Source organism: Xenopus laevis, chromosome 3S (genome assembly GCF_017654675.1).
Source record: "Xenopus laevis strain J_2021 chromosome 3S, Xenopus_laevis_v10.1, whole genome shotgun sequence".
In the NCBI taxonomy this organism is placed as follows: Eukaryota; Metazoa; Chordata; class Amphibia; order Anura; family Pipidae; genus Xenopus; species Xenopus laevis.
In genome coordinates, this window is record NC_054376.1 from 795,173 (window position 1) to 801,410 (window position 6,238).

The 6,238-nt window shown below is 43.8% G+C and overlaps 1 long non-coding RNA gene across 2 annotated transcripts; it reads right to left on the reverse strand.

Annotated features, from left to right (window-relative positions):
• Positions 1 to 3,552: 3,552 nt before the first annotated feature.
• Positions 3,553 to 5,276, reverse strand: LOC108712516. 2 transcript variants are annotated; one of them, XR_001934996.2, is made up of 2 exons: positions 5,228 to 5,276; positions 3,553 to 3,692 (listed from the first exon to the last, which is right to left on the reverse strand). It is a non-coding gene; the product is annotated as an uncharacterized LOC108712516 (long non-coding RNA). The 2 variants fall into 2 exon arrangements; XR_001934997.2 differs by lacking the exon at positions 5,228 to 5,276 and adding an exon at positions 5,086 to 5,210.
• Between the last annotated feature and the right edge of the window lie 962 nt (positions 5,277 to 6,238).

Sequence of the window (6,238 nt, forward strand, 5' to 3'; positions counted from 1 at the left end):
CTCAGGAGATTTCAGCAAATCCATTAATAATAACAAAAATGTTTCTACTTATTCTGACCCAGGGCTCTGGAACGGGAGCTCCAGGGGCCCTAACAAAAGGACGGATTCAACTATAATGGTGGTAGGACTATAGGTTATTAAGTGCCAGTGTCCAACCAGCATGGCCTTGCTTTACTGCAGTGTAGACATCTTGATCTCAGCACAGGAGCAATGGACGTATATTCGTATATATAGACACTTATATACCCTGGCATGAGACTTCAGAGCTGGTGTAGGTGCAGGAGAGGCTCATATTTTAACAACCTTGCAGGGCCGGATCTAGGGAAGGGCAGCAGAGTTACCTGTCTAGAGTGCACCCATTTTGGAAGAAGGTGGTGGGTGCAAGAAAATGTGTATTGCAGTATGTACAGAAGTAGACTTTTAGAGGGTCCTCATTAGTAAGGGCAGGGATCCCCAACCTTTTTTACCCTTGAGCCACATTCAAATGTTAAAAAAGTAGGAGAGCAACACAAGCATGCAAAAATTGGGTGCCAATTATAAACTGTGGTTGACTAACTGGTGGCTCCTATGTGGACTGGCAACCTACAGAAGGCTTTGTTTGGCAGAGAACTGATTTTTCTGGAACTTAAACTTGTTTATAAGCCTGGAATTCAAAAATAAGCACTTGCTTGGAGGCCACTGGGAGCAACATCCAAGGGGTTGGTGAACAACAAGTTCCTCACGAGCTACTGGTTGGGGATCACTGGTCTAAGGCTTGTTACCATGTCCATCAGTAATCACGGGGCCCCAATCATTAACCCACTGGTTACCTGGTCCCGAGTGGTGGGCCCTGTCCACAAGTAGAACAGGGCCCTGTTGAAAACAATGCTTGGCCATGCCTCTGCTCCAGGGTTGTCAGGTCTAATTTTCAAACCCAGCCAAAGTCGGCTACAAAACCAGCCCAAAACTAGCCAAGAGTCATCTAAAAAAATCAGAAAAAATAAATGAATATATGTGAAAATATAAAATTTTCACTGTTTTGCTAATTTTTCCATAAAGCAAAATCAGACAGATTGACCCATCACCAGGGGGGTAACTACAGAGGGGGGCCCAAGAGGGATAGGGGTACCATAAGGCCCTAATTCATATAGAATTTCAATAAAAATTGACTGAAGACTGGGGTACAGAGCTCAAAATCTGGTAACTCCCGACTTCTACACAAATCAGTCCCATTGCATGCTGGGTATTGTAGTCTTACATTAAACTTGGTAGTTGGCAAAATATTAAACAAAAACTACATTACCCAACATGCATTGGGAGATGCAGGCTTGGCACATTACGGCCTTTGGCTGGTTTCCAAAGTACAAACCAGCCAAAGGTCCAAAAAGTAGCCCAAAAAAGTAGCCCAAATCCGTACCTTGGCTGGTCTGTACATCATTGGGAGACGCAGGCTTGGCACATTAGGGCAGGAAAAAACTTTGGCTGGTTTCCAAAATACAAACCAGGCAAATGCCCAAGAAGTAGCCCAAATCCGTGCCTTGGCTAGTTTGTACATCCAAAATTTGCCTGAGCTTTAAATTAGTATTGTGTTTCCAGATCAAATTCTCTTATCCCTTCCCCCTTGCTTTGAAAATTCAAATTCACTTAACAGTAGACAAAGCGGCTGCTGTTCTCCGTCCCCCCCCTGGACAACCCCCCTAACAATGAAATATTCCCAATTCTAGTAATTGATTTAGCAGCGACTTAGAACAATGGCGTTATTGTCTGTGCGTCAGCGTGAAATTCAGTTGCACGAGATGAATGAGGCGCTAACCTCCAGAATATAAGTAAGAGGGATTTATGGGTGCAGGCTTTACGCTTTTGCGACAACGTCCCCTGGGTGAGACTCACAGACTGTCCCCAAACGATTCATTATACACAGCCAGAGATAAACTCTTTATGCACCCGGCCTGATCCAATAATAATCACCCTGTAATGTTTGCGATATTTAAATCATGTTGATAAGAACGACGCATTTCTCGTAAAGACCTCAGCGCGTTTTACAGTAGAAATAAAACACAGGAAGAAAGTAAAAAATGAGGAAAAAAAAAAAAGCAGAAAAGTTTAGGGGATGAGCCTGTATCTATTGGCTCCCCCGACAGTCTCATTAAGTCTGAGCCACCAGAAAATAATCGCCGCCCGGCTGACAGGGTAACAGTTTAAATAGTGAGCGAGATAATTCAGGCCCCGTTTTACAGCCTGAGAGCACCGCCGGGGCCGCAGCCATTTATTTTGGCAGTTTATCGCCCCTGTAAGGAACCAGATGGAGAACATATCCAATATTTAATGCCGCCTGCCAGGGACTGGGCTTAAATCCTCATGGAGGGCTGCTACTGTCTGAGAGGAGGTGTAGAGACAGGGAGACTGGGGGCCCCAGCAAATGAATGAGATCTGTGCCCCCCAGAAAATATTATACAATTAAGGGTGTCCCGATATATGAGCAGAGACATGTCTGGACTGAGAGTCAAAGTAGGCCCTGACATTCCAAGTACACAGAGGCCCAAATGGCCCCTAACATAGTGACGTCTGAAGGCTGCAAGGGTCTTTGCTGTTAGTACTGTATGTGTGCTGCCCTGCTTCTAGGCTGGGGTCTTCTAGGTTGGGGCCTTCTAGGCCTTGGTTTTCTAGGATGGGGTCTTCTAGGCTGGGGTCTTCTAGGCTGGAGTCTTCTAGGTCAGGGTCTTCTAGGCCAGGGTCTTCTAGGCTGGGGTCTTCTAGGCCGTGGTTTTCTAGGCTGGGGTCTTCTAGGCCAGGGTCTTCTAGGCCGCGGTCTTCTAGTCTGGCGTCTTCTAGGCCTTGGTTTTCTAGGCTGGAGTCTTCTAGGCTGGGTTCTTCTAGGCTGGGGTCTTCTAGGCTGGGGTCTTCTAGGCCGTGGTTTTCTAGGCTGGGGTCTTCTAGGCCATGGTCTTCTAGGCCATGGTCTTCTACCTGAAGCAGCTAAGCTGGGGCCCAGATCCGTTTGTTTGGAGACCTCATCAAGTGAGGGGATTAGGCAGTGTATTTGCTTAGACAAAGTAATGTCTCTATTACAAAGATTTTTTTTTTTGCCTGAAATTTTTCAAATCACCCTGGGGAAGTTTTCTACACTCAATAGGCCAGCTATGTATAGGTCAGCTATGTATAGGTCAGCTATGTATAGGTCAGCTATGTATAGGTCAGCTATGTATAGGTCATTCCAGGGCAAGTGAGGAGAATACATTACACACAGATGTCAGGCAGACATGACTGGATTGAAGCTAACGATATGTTTGTTACTTGTATTCTAATTTTTAATGACTGTGTGACAGGAGAGGGACTGCACTTGATCAGTTACACAGTGATCCCAACTCCCAGCAAATGTTTTCTTGGACATTGTTAATGAGATTGATACGTTATTGTGTCAAACAGAGGAGCGGCGGGGGCCGTATTCTAATTTCTAGATGAAATAAAGGTGTGTGGGAGGCAGCCTGAGTCTTATTTCCCCTTAACTAGAGAAGTGACAGCCATAGGGAAGACTCCCCAAGGTAACAAAAATGAGAAATATACAGCAGTGTCTCAGGTAGGCTCCACTTTAATAGTCCATAAAAATGCAAGAGGCCCCAGTTACTATGTGAATAACTTAGGAGAAGTTCTGCGTTTCCCCAGGATGCACAGCGGGTAAGTACCGGAATCCATCACCGACGACAGCCGCCGCACTGGGAACCCAGAAAAAAAATAGATTATTATCTATGTATCTTTGTATCTATGTAGCGTTGCTATGAGAAGCCTGTGATACGGAAATCTCATCCACGGAAATGCAAAGGAATGGGCCCCGGTTCACTCAGAACCTTTGCTACAGAGTGGGACTGGTTTTAGGGGTGCTAACCTATGCAATGCTTTAAGAATTCTCAGCATATTCTCAAGGGTTTCAGAGGATCCCCAATTGTTTGCACTTTAACCCCCATATGTAATAAAAGGCAGTAAGTGTGCCCAGGAGCAGTAACCCATAGCAACCATAAGGATGTTTGCTTTTAAACAGATGACCAGTAAATGCTAATGTCTAATTGGTGGCTATATGTTACTGCTCCTGGGCAAACGTAGTACCTTTTATCACATAACCCCTTAAGAGACCAAAGCATTCTGGGAGCTGTAGTCCAGCGACACAACAGTTGTTGTCCTAATACTGCTCAATAAGACATCTCTTATGCTCTCCAAAGCCAACAGCTCCATTGATATGTGAAAGAACCCTCCAATGGGAATCCAAGCCGATCAGATTCAGTCTGGCTCTATGGTCTTTGTTCCGGCTGCTGGAGCTGGAAGGGTTAAACCCAGTTTTCCTATCAGGACAAGGGGTTAGATCGGCAGGCCTGTGATTTAGGGGTAAACAGATCTTTAACAATCCCTACATATACATTTTGTTTATAGGGTTGTGCCCCTTGGTCCCAGTTGTGGGAGGGAGACTGGAGTTTTGTTTTTTTTAATCATTGGATTTTTTTCCAGATGACAGGAGGGTTCCTAAGGTCCCATAAGGAACAAACCAGCAAACAGTTGGTCTTCCTTCTTTATTTAAATCATCAATTTCCTTTTTCTTTGTAATAATAAAACAGTCGCTTGTACGTGATCCCAACTAAGATATAATTAATCCTTATTGGAGGCAAAACCAGCCTATTGGGTTTATTTAATATTTAAATGATTTTCTAGTAGACTTAAGGTATGAAGATCCAAATTACTGAAAGATCCATTATCCGGAAAACCCCGGGGCCTGAGCATTCCTGATAGGGTCACAACTGGGTCCCGTTATCCGGCATTTCCGTGTTCAGCTGTCACCCAGCACCCAGCACTCAGCACCCAGCTCACTCCTGACATTTATCCAAATCGAGCCAAAAGACTTTGGGCTCAGAACAAGTGGCCCGTTCTCTGCTCAGCACAGCGATATTCCCCCAGGGCCCCCAGAACTGCCAAGTGCAGCGATTACTGCTCCCCCTCTCTCATTAAGCAAACGTGGAACAATCTGGAACCAGAACACTGTGAGGCTTCATTGGTGAAATGTGAAAATAAAGAAAGTTTTCAGCAGCTTTTGGGCTTATCCTCTTACATCAGGTTATTTACCCTTTATTCTGATTCCTCTGTGCAGCTTTTGACATTCATGAAAGTATGAAGAAAACCTTTGCTCTTCATTCAGGATCCTGAAATGCCCAAAAGGCTTAATTTTAACTTACATTTATGATAATACATTAAAGGGATGGCTCACCTTTAAGATAACTTTTAGTATGCTATATTCTAAGCAACTTCTTTCTTTTTTGTCGTTTTCAATTATTTACCTTCTTCTTCTGACTCTTTCCAGCTTTCAAAGGAAGGGTCACTGACTCCATAAAAAAAAACAAACAAATGCTCTATAAGTTTAAAAACATATTTTATATTCCTCATGTTTCTCAGGCATCTCCTATTCATATGCCAGTCTCTCATTCATATCAATGCATGGTTGCTAGGGCAATTTGGGCCATAGAAACCAGATTGTTGAATTTGAAAACTGGAGAGCTGATGAATTAAAAAACTCAATAACTACAAATAATAATAAAAAATAAAAACCAATTGCAAATTTCTCTGAATATCCCTCTCTACATTAAAAGTTACTTTGAAGTTGAACAATCCCTTTGGCCTATTATATGGTCATTTCCTATTTCTTTATGATATCAAAGAGGCATAATAATGGAAGAATAGAGTATAGTATGTAGAGAAAGTATATCTAGTATAGGTCAAAAAAAAAAAAAGGATGTAGAGAAAGGATACTAGGAGAATAAAGAGGTTGAGCAAGAAGAGGAGGTATAGTAGTTTGGAAAGGTGGCCCTAAGCCTAAGGTTTTTGTGTGGGCCCCTGGCTTCCCAGTCCGACACTGGCCCCTCGTGTAGGAAGAACAATGGGGCTGAGAGGCCGACACTGTGGAGTTTATCTCAAGCCCCTGATGGCAGTGGAGAGGTAGCCCACCGGCTAGTAGCAAGGCTCAGAGCCACATAGAGGGCCACGGGGAGAGGGGATTGGGAACAGATGTAAAACAACAGAGAAATATGCAAATGTGCCCACTGTAAGAGTCGTTAGTCAGTTCGTTTGTGCAGGATCCAATAAACAGGAGAGCGCCATTGTGTTTAACTGCAACTCCCCTATATATACATTTTCTCTATCTTGTACATTCAACAAGGCCTCTGATCTACAGCTTCTTCTTTCTCCATTTCTGCATGCTGAAGCCTAAAGTATGCCTTGTTGC